The sequence below is a fragment of the Electrophorus electricus genome, chromosome 10 (assembly GCF_041902795.1).
Source record: "Electrophorus electricus isolate QZ-2024a chromosome 10, ASM4190279v1, whole genome shotgun sequence".
Taxonomy (NCBI): Eukaryota; Metazoa; Chordata; class Actinopteri; order Gymnotiformes; family Gymnotidae; genus Electrophorus; species Electrophorus electricus.
The window spans coordinates 13559120-13575088 of record NC_137506.1 but is presented as its reverse complement, the minus strand read 5'-3'; the positions used below and the strand labels follow the sequence as shown (position 1 = coordinate 13575088).

The 15969-nt window shown below is 38.7% G+C and overlaps 1 long non-coding RNA gene across 1 annotated transcript; it reads left to right on the top strand.

The window, feature by feature from the left end:
* The first annotated feature begins 7284 nt into the window (after positions 1-7284).
* On the top strand, positions 7285-10362 carry LOC145659418 (uncharacterized). Its single transcript, XR_014125628.1, has 3 exons — positions 7285-7497; positions 8259-8289; positions 8554-10362. It is a non-coding gene; the product is annotated as an uncharacterized LOC145659418 (long non-coding RNA).
* The last annotated feature ends 5607 nt before the right edge of the window (positions 10363-15969 follow it).

Here is a 15969-nt window from a genome sequence, read left to right as displayed (position 1 = left end):
TTTAACCTTTAAGAGATAATCTGTTCAGAACATCCTAAAACATTTTAAGAAAGTTCTTAAGGGCTATGGAAGTGTTATTCAAATGAGTTCATGAAAGTTTGTAAGGGTTACATTAGGGTTGATCGAATGAGATAATTCCATATGACCTCTATAAGGCTTCATATAATAAGCGCTGTTAGCCTCACAGATGTACTATATCTGTAGCCTTTAACAGCAGGCTATGCTTCACACCACGTCTCTTCTACCCTCAGGCGGTTGGCAGAGGAGATGCCTAACCTGCAGAAGTACCTGGACAAAGAGGACATCGAAAAGAAGCTTCTGAGCCAAACCAATGAGGAGCTGCCCTGTAAAGAAAATATAAATATCTGTATAATATGTAAATAAAAGGAAGATGTGGTTGTATAGTGTAGTCGTTTGATTATAAATAATCTCATAATAATCTTATCTACAAATTCTGCAGGAGTACCTGGACAAAGAGGACATCGAAAGAAGCTTCTGAGCCAAACCAATGAGGAGCTGCCCTGTAAATAAAATATAAATATCTGTATAATATGTAAATAAAAGGAAGATGTGGTTGTATAGTGTAGTCGTTTGATTATAAATAATCTCATAATAATCTTATCTACAAATTCTGCAGGAGTACCTGGACAAAGAGGACATCGAAAGAAGCTTCTGAGCCGAACCAATGAGGAGCTGCCCTGTAAATAAAATATAAATATATGTATATGTAAATAAAAGGAAGATTTGGTTGTATAGTGTAGTCGTTTGATTATAAATAATCTCATAATAATCTTATCCACAAATTCTATTACATTTACATAGTAACATTCACTCATATACTCAAATTCCATATGATACATAGAAAACGTCCACCTCATCTATTTTAGTTTTTTCCTGATCAATAATACAAAAAAAAGAAAAGAAAAAAAAATGAACAGCGCCCTCTAGCGATGAACCTCAATTATTTCAAGATAACTTTAAAACATGGCTAGGTTAAGTCGGCGTTAAAACAAAAAATGCTCAGATTAACTTGTGTCTCATGGCACGCAGCTGAGTTTAAAATGAAACACAATGAAATCAAATTAAATTGACCCAGCTGCAACAAGCTCAGCAACCACATTTAATTTCACTGATTGGTCAGTTAGCCAGGCTATACAAAACAGGCTATTGTTAGAAATTCTGCACATGTGCTTCGCTTAGCTTCACAGCTCACACTGCTTATAATTAGAAGATAACGTATCCACGTTCGTAATAACGTGGTGAAATCTGCCAAAAATGGTGAGACTGAGCATAATAAATAAGACAATCTGAGCACTTAGTCCACATATTTCTAAATGAGACGAAAAAGTTCTTCCAAACAATATAAAGCACACAATTCTATATGGGAAAACAGTTACATTTGTCATTAAGACAAGCACTACTTATTACACAAATGTCAATAACTGTCCTAATATTAATAGTTCAACAGTCTTCCTCTGTCTATTATACGCACTGTACACATGTGAAATATCTGCCTTGAAATTACAATGAAATGACTTCCGGGCGCACTGAAAATTGTTATATACACACAGACACCCCCATACCAACATAAGCATAGTGCAACTCTATGTTTACGCACCAGAGATTGAGTGGGCAAGTGCGTATATATGCACGTTTAAATTATTATACACAAATGTAAGTAGTAGGCTATTTATGTGAAAATGTTTCATATGTATGTACAAGTAGTGTTTCCCTGATTTCTCCCTAAATGGCCCCTCATAGTTCAGCAGTAATGAGGCTAGTTAGATTTTGCTCAGAATTAAGTACACTTTGGGATGTTATATGTATCACAGTCTCCGGTGAGCCGTACATGGTTAATCAATCCAGGTTGAGGTAGAGTCACTGCATTAATGACACATCTGTTTGCATTGCCAGTTGTTGCTATGGCAGCAATGAAATTAGGAAATTCAAAGAAAAACAACTCATCTACACTCTTGGAACTTTAGAACCCCATATGTCCTGTGGCCCAATGTCACACGTGAGGGGAATCCCATCAACACCTCTACAGATCAGTCTGTGGAAAGACACTGAAGAGGACAGAGGAAAAATGAGGCGTTTCTGGAGATGGTGTGCTGGACGCATCGAGGACGAATACACAGACACAAAGGATGTGGAGGGTAAATGTAAATATAATGCCACTCACACCTGCGGTTGCTGCTGCTACCACTCATACCTGTGGTTAAAATTCCTTTTTTGTCTTTAGCGCTGCATTGTCGCCTCTATCTCCCAATAATTCATAGTCGAGGCTTTAGAAATCTAATTTTTTTGGGGGTATATGCCATTTCCTGTTATTTGTGCAGAATACACACACTTTCACTTAGGAATCCACAAAGTTTTATAAATGAGGTCCCTGAATAACATCAATCTATTTCTACACTATATGGCTTTCTAATTTCATATGTCTGTCTGTCTTTCTGTTTGTCTGTGTGTGTGTGTGTGTGTGTGTGTGTGTGTGTGTGTGTGTGTGTGTGTGTGTGTGTGTGTGTGTGTGTGTGTGTGTGTGTGGTTCTGTGTCAATAGTGGGGCCTGTGGCCCGATTGGAGTGTTTGCGGTGTGAGAAGGAGGAGTTGGAGAACAGTTTGTTGGAGCAGCTGAAGGAGTTTAGGTGGCAGAAGCAGAAGGAGCTGCAGGTTCTTCAGGAGATGCTGAAACACAAGCAGCAGGAGGAGACAGAGCTCCTGCAGAAACAGCAGGAGGAGGAGGAGCATAACAGGTCCATCAAGAGTAAGTACTATGAAAATGCAATAATACTAACATAACTAATAATGAATGTTAGCCTTTAGGCTCCAATAAAAGTGATATATGTAATATATGTATAGTACTATATATATTATATTTTATAGATCCTGTAGGAATTATGTGGTATATAGAATCTGGAAATAAAAAAAATAAAAAATAAAAAACAGGAAAGAGAGGCTGAGCTGCTATGTCTTCGGGCTCTACAGGTAGAGGCGGAAAGGGAGGTGACACTTAAAAGCTTGAGTATGGGCTTGCAAAAACATATACCTCTTCCTCAGAAAGCTGTCTATCCAGCACTAGTAAGCCCTGTATCTTCGGGTACACCAGTGCCTAAGCCCAGTTTCCCTCGGGTTGCTGTCACCCCAGCTCCTTCCGACTCTGTCACTGGACGTTTTGATATCAGTTGACAGATTGCCTTGGTCCCTAGTTTTAGGGAACATGAAGTTGATGCATATTTCCCAGTGTTTGAGCACATAGCATTGACACTGGATTGGTCCAAGGAAGTATTGTCTCTCTTACTGCAGTGTAAGTTAGTTGGTAAGGCCCAACATGTGTGTTCCTCCCTAACGCTTGAGCAGAGCCTAGATTACGAAAGTGTAAAAATAACTGCTCTCCGAGCATATGAACTAGTGCCGGGAGCATACACACAAAATTTCAGACGCTTAAAGAAAAACCCCTGCCAGACATTTGTAGAATTTGCCAAGGAAAAGTTTTATTAGACAAGTAGTGTACTGCATGTAACATTACCACAATTGATCAATTTAAAGAGCTCATACTGGTTGAAGAAATCAAGAACTGTCTTTTTGAGAACATATTAAAGTATTTAAATGAACAAGAAGTGTGTAACCTATCCTTTGCTTCTACACTTGCTGATGAATTTGTGCTGACTTCTGTGAGCTCCCTGAAATCTGATAGCCCTGTTTCGGCTGTTTCTGTGGAAACAGAGAGTGCTTCTATTGCCATGAGCGTGGACACATTATAGGTAATTGTCCTGCGCTTAAGTGCAAGAATGCTTGCTCACAAAAAAACGGTAAGTGCTGTAAGCACTGTATCCACAGAAGTCTTCGCTTCGTCCCCCAGATGCTGTGTTTCAGCCATTTCTTTTTGAGGGATATGTTTCTCTTTTCAAGACAGATGAAGACAAACAGTCCATCACAGGTTTACATGCTGCTGTGTCTCTTATGTTGGATAATGTGTTGCCTTTTTCAACTCAGTCATATTGTGGTAGTGACCATGTTAGTGCAAGGCGTTAAACTAGGAGTACTCCGGCTCCCACTGTATAACATTTATGTTAGAACTGATGGAGTCACAGGTATGGTTAAAGTACCTGTTAGGTCAGCTTTGCCCATGATTGGGGTGTCCTTTATATTAGGAAATGACATTGCCGGTGGAATTGTATTCCCCTTACCTGAAGTAGTTTCAGGCCCTATTGATCTTATTGTCGTTGAACATGCAGTATTTCCTGCTGCTGTGTTAAAGTGTGCTCAAGATCGCAAATTTGGGAGTACTCTGTCTGACATGGGGGGGGGGTGTCCTGTTTGGGGTGTGTGCTCCAGGTTCACTTTCAGGATTCCCCACGTTTGAGACTCTGCCCCATTCCTCTGCTCTTACAGGTGTGAATAACAATAAGAGCGGACCCTCTGAAACAAGCTTTTGTGAAAACACGAATAACAACAAAACCGATGGGTGCATCAACGCACCGGTGATCGCGGTCATTCGAGCTGTGATCGGGACTCAGATTTATAGAATTATTGATGAAGACAGAGAAAACTGTTACGGTTGTGCTATTGACCATCCTAGTCAGTGTCAACACACATGCCTTTACGATCCAGATGAATCCTATTTCAGCCTCAATGCACCTAAGCTGATAAAAAAACTGTTCAAGCCATGGTTCATGCACACACTGTCAAGAGCTTTGAAGCTGTGTGGCATTCAGATACCTCCATCCTCTAGCAAGATTCAGGCTATCGCTGGGGTAGTGGTAACCGACCTGCAGGAGGAACAGAACATCAAATCCGCTCTCAAAAACTATAGCGTGTGCAGGGAGCAGGTACACGAAGACGTCGTGGACTACTGGAATCTGCAGGAAAACCTGAACCCTGGTGATCAGGTCATATGGGAAACCTCTTCGACACCTGCACTGATCCTTCACCTGAGAAAAAAAGAGTGCTGAGGATGGAGTTGATCACATTGTTCTGTAAAACCCTTGAAAATAGAGTCAGAACAGTAAACGTTACCGATAGGATCTGTATGTAATTATATGTATATAATTTTTTATGTATATAATCTTTTGCTGAAAAGATGCTAATAAAACCATAATCCATTCTAGCACTCTCCTCATTGTGTTTCAATCATTTCACCATGACTGATCATCTGCTGAAAAATATTTACTATACTCCCACAAACCCCGGATCCTATGGAGGAGTCGAGAGTCTGCAAAGGTCCGTGGTGGATGAAATCGGTAAAAGGGATGATGCTTACACACTACATAAACCATTCTCTGTGAAATTGAAAAGAAACAAAGTCATTGCAAAAAACATAGATGAACAATGGCAGGCCGATTTGTTGGACATGACCAGCATAGCGGAACATAACTGGAACATGAAATTTATGCTAACGTGTATAGATATACTTTCCAAGTATGCTTGGATACGCATGATGAAAAACAAGACCAGTGCCGAGGCCTTTGTTTTGATTCTAAAAGAAGGCAGAGTTCCTAAAAAACTTCAGACTGATGAAGGGAAAGAATTTTTAAATAAGTTTCAAAACATTAATGAAAATACATAACATCAATCACTTTGCTACTGGAACAGGACAAAAAGCATCAGTGTGTGAACAGTTCAACAGGACATTGAAAACCAGAATGTGGAGATACTTCACAGCTATCAATACGAGAAAATACATCGATGTGGTACAGAACTTTGTTCATGCTTATAACAACAGCTATCACAGCAGCATTAAAATGAAACCCGTTGAAGTGAATGAAGGAAATTCCTTCAAGGTGTTTAAAACCTTGTATGGGTTGTTTCAATGGAAAAAGGTGGAAAAACTAAGATTGAAGTTTAGAGTCGGTGAGACGGTGACAATTTGATAAAGGGTACGAGCAGAACTTTATGGATGAATATTTTACCATTTCTGAATGTCTAAGGAGACACCCTCTCATATACAAATTATGGGATTTCAATGGGGAAAATATACATAGGACCTTTTATGAACAGGAGCTGCATCATAGCGGGAGCTGATTATAGTGGGAAAAGATAAAGCCATTAAAATAGAAAAGATTCTCTCTGAAAAAAATAGGAACCGAAAAAAGATTTGCTTGATCAAGTGGATTGGATGGCCCGATAAGTTTTACTTCTGGATTCCGGCGGAGGACGTTCTTAACGTTGTAAAAGATTAAAAGGGGGTGCTAAAATCAAATTGAAATTATAATCCGGTCACCATGGAAAAGAACGGATTCTATGTAACTCTACCGTGCAATGCCTCCAAAGACATGTACCTCGATAATAAGATTTCGTGCTACACAACCAAATTTTTGGAGCCTATAAATTTGGTGGGGGGCTGGGAGGTCACACTCACCGAGGTACAATAGCCGCACACATGGTATTCGCTGAAGGAGTCGGACATGAAAAGTATCTTTTTTGTTAAACTCTGCAGAAGGAGAAGATGGTGTGGTATTTACATGTATTCTGAACCATGGGTATTATAATAGTATAGAACATCTGGTTAACCCCTATACACACCAACGCCCCTAGCGGGCTCATGGGTAGGTCCAAACAGGCATGCTCAAATAAATTACTTAATAACACTGAATATTCTTAAAGTAAAGTACATTTATCAACATAACATTTCTTAGGACTAATACAAGTATCTGCTTACTGATTTTCAGCCGTGCAATGCATCCGTTTGCCAGAAATTGCATGCTGAAGACATGCTGGTAAAATTTCCACAAAAATGTGCCTGCCCTTTTAAGTTGCCCTTTAAAACATTCTTCCGGTATAAGATCAGATTTTGTTAAGTTCAGATTTTGTCATAAAAAATTCAATTACCATCAAAACAACTGTGTGACATGTTTAAATGGTATACAGAGTGTTGGTAAAGTTCTTTTAATTGCGTGCTCACTTCTTTGCGTAAAAGCGACGTTTTTCTTTCGGTTCGGTTCCTTCGGAACAAACCCAAACTACACAAGCCTTTGGTTAACTGAAACACTACTGCACACTACTGACATTAAAGTGTTCCTGAATAGAGCATTAGACCCCCCGTTTCTATTTTATATTGATTTTTATTGGCCATGGCAGCGCCATTGTCTTGGAGTGACAGCAATTCACACCTATGTGTCCAGGCGTTTCCAAGAGTTTCCAGAGCAAGCTGCTTGATTGACAGCAGTTTCATCAAATAGAGGAGGCTTAGATGAAAACGTAGACCCCTCACTTACCTTATTTAGTCATCCCTTTAATGCTTAAAGGTATGCACATTGTGTACTGTCAGTGCTTCAGTGTTGTTAGCAGATAGCCTAGCGCATGGGTTTGACGTACAACTGTAAGAATGATTTGATCGCCAATACTTTTGGACATCATGGAAAGGAAGAGGCTTAGTTTAACTGAAGTTTATGTGGAGTTGTTTGGGTGCTGCTAGCATGGACTAGCTTCGAGGTTTGCATAGCAAATCACTGGATGTTTCCATTCACTGCTGGAAAAATTCGTAATCCTATTACAAATTGTAAGTATAAATGAGAAAGTATACTACTTCTTTACAATATTACAGCATTTACAATATTTTCCACAGCATTTACAGTATTAGCTACAGTATTTTCCCCTAATGATGCTAACAATGATGCTATGAAGCTAATATTGTTGTGGAACTTACTAAAGTAACTTACTGTGATGTTTTATCAAAAAGAAACGTGAAAACTTGATGTATAGTGATTGATGACTTTGTGTGCATTTGGAGAGGTTTTTGACTAGGAAGACTAGGACACTTACTGGAAAACATTGTGTAGCTACTTAGTCATTTCATGTATATGCTCAAAACTGTTCAGTTTATTAGACAAGACCCTGGTGAATCAGGAAATGTAGAGCATGAGTGAAGCTGAATCTCCAGCATCAATAGACACGTTACACCAAAAAAATCAAAGGCGTTTTATGTTGGGTTTTTTTTACATTTTCTTCTGTATTAGATGAGCTCAAATGGAACCTAAATGATGGACAAATAAGCCTGGGTGTAAATGGATGTCTAGTCCCAAGAGTCTACTTCAATTTGAATACTGAATAATCATTGTGCCATGTGTACAATTTCAGATATCTAGTGTTAAACTCCAATGAGTTTTTCCTACTGTCACCCTTGCCAGTGTCATTTGGCTTATTTATCAGTTGTCACAAGGTGTTAACGTTATTATGCACATGTATATAAAATGTGTATATACTGTATATACATAAATATTTATATTGCATTATTCTCTGCACCTTACATGTTATTTGCAGTTTGGATTGGATTATAAAGTGAATTTCATTGGTGAGTACTATATTTTTTGGTGACAAAGTATAATCTAATCTTTACAAAGCAGTGACCAGAAAGGAAGAGCTGGATGAGGCTTTGGTCCCCATGATAGTTAGAGACACACAGCCATTTAGCATAGTTGAGGATAAAAGCTTCAGGGACTTGGTAGCAAAATTGGATTCAACTTATATTCTCCCAACTAGGAAGGTATGTGTGGTGACATGGATACATTATGAGAGTAGTATTAAAAAAAATTATAATTTTCTTCCTTCCCTTTAGACTGCAAAGGCCATGGTTGAGGCCAAATGTCAACAAGAGAAAGAGAAGGCCAAAGCTGAGGTCCAGAAAGTTCCTGCAATGAGTTTGACAGCAGACATGTTGACATCTCTTAATGTGGATGCCTTCTTGGCTGTGACCTGCTATTTTATAGATGACAACACATTTCTGAAGTCTACAATACTTGGTGTTGTGAAATTCCTGCGGGCGCATACGGCTGAAAATTTGGCCTGTGTGAAATCCTCTCTTATGGAAGAATGGGGAATAAAATAAAGTCACATGTCTGGTTACTGATGGCACATCTAATGGGACTGCCTGTGGCAAATAGCTGAAGCTGCCTCATGCGCTCTGCATTGCTCACACCCTGAATATAGTTGTTAAAAAGGCTCTTGAAATAACCCCAGTGCTATCTGACATTTGTAGAACGTCAAGGAAGCTGGTGGGCTATTTTAGAAGCAGCACAACTGCCAAAGCTAGTAACATTATTTTCACATTGTTTACATATTGTTTTATATTGCTACATGTGTAACGTTTACTGTTTTATTGTTAAAGGAGATGTTGGACCTCGCTCAAGAGGATATGGGAAAATTAAAAAAAAAAGAAACTGAGGTTGAAACAAGGTGTTGGAGCGATTAGTAGAACTCAGGGAGCCTGTGGGGGCAGATTTGGCGGGTTTACAAACTGACATTCCTGCGCTGACCTCTGATGTGTACAGTAATGTTTGTGGGTGCCTGTCTATACTGTATTCTTTTCACAAGGCAACTGTGGAGCTGTCAGAAGAGAAAAAGGTATCTGGTTCGAAGTGGTGCCATTATTGAAAATGGTTTAAAAAATCTTCCAGGAAGAAGCACATGGCCCATATGGAGATCAAACCCCTGACATTGGCATTATTAGCACTACGCTCTGACCAACTGAGCTAATTGGCCTTTCTCAGTTCGTTTTGCAGTTCTCGGTGTAGCAGTGAAGGGAACCTTTCCATGAAATTGTAGACTTGGTGTCAACAAGATTACGGCCACTTTTCGACCGAGCATAGATGAAAGTTGACAAATATTGTTCCCTCTGACAAATGGTTATTCTGCAGCCAACTTTTGAATTAAACTTCAAAAGCAAATGTGCAGAAGCTTTTGTTAAAGAGCAATTCAGTGCATTTGTACACAGTGACGAATTCATCAATTGCAAAGTCCACTGAGCTGTATTGCTGCGAGTTACATAGTGCTGTCTATTACACCATGAAATCTGCCATAACAACAAAAATGTCATGTCTGATTCTGTGAGCCAAGGAATATAAACCTTTTAGGGACATATTTAAAATATCAGATTTTCTGCCTGAGCACAGAGTAGGCATTTGTTTCTAGCTTTAACCATACCTCCTCTTTCTTTGGAAATCTGGTTCATTGCTGCATGAAAAAGCAGAAAGATTTTGAGTAATTTTTTGTCTGGGTCTAAGGGGCAATTTAATCAAACCAAAATATGCTATTTTAGCTAGTTTGTCAAATGAACATGTCAAACCTACAGAGACAATGTGTCTAGCTACAGAGCTCTGCAAGGTTTAATTCTTGGAAGTATTTGAAGCCATAGAAAGTAATTCTGTAAGCATTGCTTAACTCATTAAAAAGAGACAGTTAGAGCCAATGGCTGCCAGATCTAACATAGCTCACATTTTATACTGTTTGCATAGCATATCAGAATCTGCAAGAACTATTCCTGTCATTTCAGGAATAAGCTTTTTTGACTTCACAGCTAGATGAAATATTTAGGGTGGATGCAGGATTTGGTATGATCTCCTAGAGAATTGCCATTCCACTGTGTCTTCAGCTTTTGTCCGATCTGCAAACAAGTCCCACTCTAGGAGAACTAGCTCAAGTGGTAGAGTGCTCTTTTAGTATGTGAGTGTTAGTGTGATTGATGCTCACATTCTCAAGTCTAGAATTTGTAGGGTTTTTTTTATGATGAAATCATTTCTGATAGCAAATGTTTTTTGGACCTGCTGCTGATATGCTTATGCCATGCACACATTACGTGACTTTTGAAGTTTTCAAATTAATGTATGGCTCACACTGTACAACTCTATGTCTTGGAATCTGGAGTGCTTAATTTGTGGTATCTTAGTGGCAGGCATAATCATATCCCAACACATTTCAGACTAAAGGATTTGAACTCCCTGGCACTGCCAGACACCTAACTTGCTATAATTTGATGGGGAGGATGCAGGTCATCTGCATGCCTCTGGAATGGCTTCCTTGACCAATTCACACAGCGATCGAGAACCTTACACTAATGCCAGAGTCCCTCTGATTTCATACTTTTCTCCGCAATGTCCAAAATTTGTAAACAAGCACAAATCCATGGGTAAAGTTGTGTAATAAAAAACATACTCTCACTTTCCTGTACTTGGAACATGTCTTAGCAGATTGTGGTTTACAAGCAATGTTATAAGCAACACAAATTCAAACAGGTGCCCTTTTTGCAACAGGTGGTTTGTTGACAAGGGGTCATTCATCAGCCAAAACTCACATGGCCCATATGGGGATCGAACCCACAACCTTGGCGTTATTAGCACCACCTTCTGACCAACTGAGCTAATCGGCCTTTCTCAGTTCATTTCCCAGTTCTCAGTGCAGCAGTGAAGGGAACCTTTCCATGAAATTGTAGACTTGGTGTCAACAAGATTACGGCCACTTTTCAACCGAGCATAGGTGAAAGTTGACACATATTGTTCCCTCTGACAAATGGTTATTCTGCAGCCAACTTTTGAATTAAACTTCAAAAGCAAATGTGCAGAAGCTTTTGTTAAAGAGCAATTCAGTGCAGTTGTACACAGTGACGAAATCATCAATTGCAAAGTCCACTGAGCTTTATTGCTGCGAGTTACATAGTGCTGTCTATTACACCATGAAATTTGCCATAACAACAAAAATGTCATGTCTGATTCTGTGAGCCAAGGAATATAAACCTTTTAGGGACATATTTAAAATATCAGATTTTCTGCCTGAGCACAGAGTAGGCATTTGTTTCTAGCTTTAACCATACCTCCTCTTTCTTTGGAAATCTGGTTCATTGCTGCATGAATAAGCAGAAAGATTTTGAGCAATTTTTTGTCTGGGTCTAAGGGGCAATTTAATCAAACCAAAAGATGCTATTTTAGCTAGTTTGTCAAATGAACATGTCAAACCTACAAAGACAATGTGTCTAGCTACAGAGCTCTGCAAGGTTTAATTCTTGGAAGTATTTGAAGCCATAGAAAGTAATTCTGTAAGCATTGCTTAACTCATTAAAAAGAGACAGTTAGAGCCAATGGCTGCCAGATCTAACATAGCTCACATTTTATATTGTTTGCATAGCATATCAGAATTTGCAAGAACTATTCCTGTCATTTCAGGAATAAGCTTTTTTGACTTCACAGCTAGATGAAATATTTAGGGTGGATGCAGGATTTGGTATGATCTCCTAGAGAATTGCCATTCCACTGTGTCTTCAGCTTTTGTCCGATCTGCAAACAAGTCCCACTCTAGGAGAACTAGCTCAAGTGGTAGAGTGCTCTTTTAGTATGTGAGTGTTAGTGGGATTGATGCTCCCATTCTCAAGTCTAGAATTTGTAGTTATTTTCTATGATGAAATCATTTCTGATAGCAAATGTTTTTGGGACCTGCTGATACGCTTATGCCATGCACACATTATGTGACTTTTGAAGTTTTCAAATTGATGTATGGCTCACACTGCACAACTCTATGTCTTGGAATCTGGAGTCCTTAATTTGTGGTATCTCAGTGGCAGACATAATCAGTGATAAACCACTGATATGTCAACTGGTCTTAACACAAACCAGATTTAACTTTCTCTGTGGAGACTGTGTCTAACTTAAACCTTTCCTTCAAATAGAAGAGATCCTTGTTGCAGAGGTAATGTTTTTACCTTTATATGGTTTTCCCACTCATAGTCAGGCAACACACACAAATGCAAACCTCTCACAGACTCTCTCACACACATCCAGAGCAGACATTAATATCTGACAATGTATATTTTACAGCACACTGCTGGCCATCTGAACACATGATGGATAGATATGGTATAGACTGTAGATATGGTATTATACAAAATGGATCTGTACATTCTGTAGATTGTGTACATATATACCCAACCATATACATTGTACATTGTGTATATAATCATAATATACATATATTGTTATTATATTTTTGTACATACATATAATATATATATTTATCTGTATATATATATATATATATATATATATATATATATATATATATATATATATATATATATATATATATTTTGTTGTTGTTTTTTTTGCTTTTTTTAAAAAATTTATTTTATTTATTTATTTTTTTCCTCTATGCACCCCTGGTTCTCTTCCTCAGTTTGGACAGAGCACTCTCCACCATTTCACTGCGTGTTATACTGTGTATGACTATGTATGTGACGAATAAACCGAACTTGAACTTGAACTTGATATGATTCTAATCTGCACTATTCATCTAACACATTCATAGTTATTCATCTGAACACATGATGTTTCTGTCTCTGTACCGCTATTAGTTATGCAATGGTGCCTCAATACTAGCAGTAACTGAACAGGGTTCTGTATAAATATGATCTTTATAACAGCTGCCATAACAGCAAAAATGTAATGTCTGATTCTGTGAACCAAGGAATTATTATTGATATTGTGAATATTTAATAACCTCCAATGCCAGCAGATTAAATTTTCACAATATTGTGAAAATTGTAAAGGATACTTTATTCATGTCCTCATTGCTAAAGATTGTATCGCTTTATCACAGAGATAAGCTAGTTAGCTAGCTAACAGTTGGGGTCAGCAAGTGTCAAACTCGGGGCTATAAACCATTCCTTGTGGAACCATTTCATTGTTCAGCTTTCAACTTTGATCGTTTAGGTGCTGGTAGTTTGTTAGCTAGCTAACTGTTCAGCAATAGAAAACCTACTTTTGTATGATTTAGAGACCCAAATTCACAAACCTGTGGGTTTTCAAATTTATCGTTCTCTCTAAATAAGCAAAATGAGTTAAGCCATTACTACAGCTATTGGACTGTTTGAACTACAATATTCGACTGTTCATTTATTGTTAATTAGATTAAATTAACTTTCATAAACATTCTGTATTAATAGAATGTAGTTTTTAATGACTGATTAACTGTGTATATTCAACATGAAGCTATTCATATAAAGTTTGAAGTTTGGTTTATTTGTCACATACATTTATTTGTCACTTTCATTTTTAGGCTGTAAAATGAAAGATCCTTGCTCACAATTATGTATATATATATATATATATATATAAACTCCCTATTCAATTGCTGGTTCTGTAATCAAAACACTGAGGTTCCATATGGGAACAGAAACTGCTGGGACTGTCCATTCTGTGTGCAGTACAATGGCTTCTAAGAGGTATTGCTGTATTTGAGACATGGTGAGGACATATTTTATTGAAAGTCTTCCAATGATGCACCCTTAACTGAACCATTTTATGTTGTTGCTGCTGTTAAAAAAAATGCAGAATGGTGATTATAACGAACCGATCCTTGCACAATATATGGAGCACCTCAACCATGGGGTATCAGCTGGTGTCCCTGTGCTTGATGCATCCAAGACTCAACCAGACACTGAAGATCAAGCAGCTGGCTTCCTTCACTCCCAGAAAGGAAGTAGGTTTTCCATTTGAACTGTTGCCTTCTTAGTTAAAACATATGCAGGGTTGATTGCAGTGCCAGAGTTGTGAAACTATGCAAGGTAATGCATGTCCAGTGCTGGAATTAAGATCATAGCTGTAAATAGTCTCTGACTTGAGCAGAGATTGTGAGTGGGTCTTCAAGGGCAAACAGGATCTGATGGCCCACATGTAGTTTGATATTATTCCTAAATAACTAAGTTGACTAAGTTTACATGGCTATTTGAAAGAAGCTGATCATGTAAGCAGCAAAGACAGAATATCATTCTCTGACTAAGGATTTAGTTGACTCATGTTTAGCCCAACTAAACAGTGGTCCTGGCTGATTTTAGTTGGACAATTGAGCCACTGACTCATGCACAGAGTTCTCTGAGTATTTTGCAGTTTCTTACTGTACTGAGTTCTTACTGAGTATAACAACAACTTTGATGCATTTGTTTTCTTTTCACTGAACAAAGCCTTCAACCTTGACTGTGGTGACATGAATTCCAGATCTGCAGAGTGTTTTTTTTCAGTAATGCATCTTTTGCCCGTGCATTTTGATTGCAGTGTTAGGAGGTCATAACTGCTGATCAGAACTTTGGACAAGAGGGCTCATCCTCATGGCTCACTGACTTTCATGTACAACAACAAACAATCTTTTCTTATTTATTTTTTTCCAGTTGTAACAAACCGTTCTGCTGTTTTTTAACTTCTGTCAAATTTATAATGGTTGTACAGGACAATTACGATGGAAATTGAGGTGTACAAGCGCCACCTTGAACAGACCTATGAGTTGTGCGTGCCTGTCAGACCGCTGAGCAGTATGACATCCAGCACCAGAACCGACAGCTGCGGGCCCTGCTTTTCAACCACCAGCTCAGATGCAGCCAAGATGCGGACAAAGCATTCATTAAGGTGAGTAATTATTGTCAATGGTTGTCTTAGAATGGTGCTGAAGTGCTTAAGATACTTTTTGGCGATTCCATAGCCAAGAATTCTCAAGGTCACAACAAGCTGCATTTCTGTTGGGTGTGAATGACAGTTGCTCCTTCCCGGTTGATACAAAGTGACGATAGAAAAAAAGGCGTACACGGAACTGGTAGTGAACACTGTCCTTCAAGTGCATATAAGTGCATACAGTGTTTGAGCCTGCAATCCAGTTCATTACCCTGTCCAACAGGCTCCCAGGTTCCCCTCCACATCTTCCTTGTCAGAGATGAAAATTGATATTAAAAAAATGGGGAACAGTTGAAATGACTGAGCCAATACACTGCACATTTCACCTTGAATACTTTTGGTTACTTTTTTGTTCTTGGCTACCATGCTTTTTTAGGGATTGATTATCTCAAACATTGATTTATCTAAAATAAGCAAAGACCTGTTCTCTCTTGCTGCATTTTGCGGGGTGTTTTGTTTTTTTGTTTTTTTTCCAAATGAAGCTGTTGTTTTCGTTTTTGGTGGGTTTCATACTATCCACACCAGCTTCCAGGTTTCTCTCCTTTTACATACCAAGCAATCAGCTTCCTTTCTCTTTGCTACAGAGCACCTCTTTTCTGTCCACACCTGCTTGGCTGGTAGCTCTCAGAAGCCTTGCCTTCCTCACCTGTGCTTTTCTGGTTGCGGTGGCCATATGTGGGTCTGGATGTGACTCTGGAGACACATCCTCTCTCCACAACAGCCCGCACACTCTCAGCGGGGGAATCATCCCACCCAAAGAAGCCCACCAA